Here is a 1,222-nt window from a genome sequence, read left to right as displayed (position 1 = left end):
ATAGTCAGCGACGGCAATTTTTGACGGTCTCCAAGGAGACTGATGACTTGTTAAAAGAAATAATGAATGCTTAGCCAATGTTTCTGTTTTAATCTACTTATTTCATAGTGGTCCAAGTCTGTTTTTTTGCAACAGTGTGATGTTTTGACAGTCATGACCACTTCTTTAAGATGCCCAAAAATTAGATTTGACCTTTCGGGGGCGCTCTAATTAGCCAAAATGCATGTTTGCTCATATCTTCATTTTGCTTTGGACTTTAATTATGTAATTCCAGTATTGAGTGCTTAATACTGTCTAATACATGCATAAAGATCTGGAGCTGAAGGCACCATTTGAACATTCTTTTTTCCTTTTAACAAGTCATCAGTCTCCTTAGAGACTAACAAAAATTGCCATTGCTGACTATATTTCAAGTCATCAAGGCAGGTATTGGGTAAAGTTTTCAACTAGCAATAATCGCGCCTCAGATAAACCTCACAGGCTACAATACTGCCACTGCAAAAGGATACTGAAGCTCTGTCACAGAGGGGGTGTCTGTTACATCTACATACCCCTCTGTTAGGGTTGTACACATGCATACTGCACAGTGACTGTACAGGAAACCAGTTATATACATGGATGATACTTTGATAATAACTGTTCAGGGTAAATAACTTGAATACTATTTAAATAGAGTTAAAATGTGGGTTAATAAATGTTATTGAACTAACTGGTCAGCTGTTGACTGTGAGAGTGCTTCTTATGTTCAGGTCAACACTTTGATAATATTTCCATGTTTTGGCTTGACCCTGATGACAAAAAATGCCAGCTTGCTAAGAACTGCTGTAAAAATATCATATAGTAATATGTGTTTCAGGTTTAAACGAGTCAATTATTTAAACTACTTAAGTTCAGTCTGAAATAATCATATCAAATAATAATTATATGTTGGGAATTTTAACCCTTTACACCAGTATGTTTACATTGATCTACTGTGTTTTATAATTAGCGCCATCTGGTGGACAAATACAGAAAGTGAATAGTCCAAAATAAAAAACTCCTCTGACAAACTTCATGTAATTAAAAACAAATATATCTTCTATGGAAAATACTGTAAACACTCTTAACAATGGATCAACAGAAGAATAAAAAAATGCATATCGTGAAGAGCTGCTTTATTTATTGTTCTGACAGAGTTACAAGTCTCCTTAGAGACTTTCAAAAATTGCCGTCGCCGACTATA

At 34.9% G+C, this 1,222-nt stretch overlaps 1 non-coding gene across 1 annotated transcript; it reads right to left on the bottom strand.

Annotated features, from left to right (window-relative positions):
* Positions 1-367: 367 nt before the first annotated feature.
* LOC113745208 (U4 spliceosomal RNA) lies at positions 368-507 on the bottom strand. Its single transcript, XR_003462037.1, has one exon. It is a non-coding gene; the product is annotated as a U4 spliceosomal RNA (small nuclear RNA).
* Between the last annotated feature and the right edge of the window lie 715 nt (positions 508-1,222).

This window comes from Larimichthys crocea, unplaced genomic scaffold (genome assembly GCF_000972845.2).
Source record: "Larimichthys crocea isolate SSNF unplaced genomic scaffold, L_crocea_2.0 scaffold52714, whole genome shotgun sequence".
Lineage (NCBI taxonomy): Eukaryota > Metazoa > Chordata > Actinopteri > Sciaenidae > Larimichthys > Larimichthys crocea.
The sequence above is the reverse complement of the archived record's forward strand: the minus strand, read 5'-3'. Positions and strand labels throughout refer to the sequence as shown.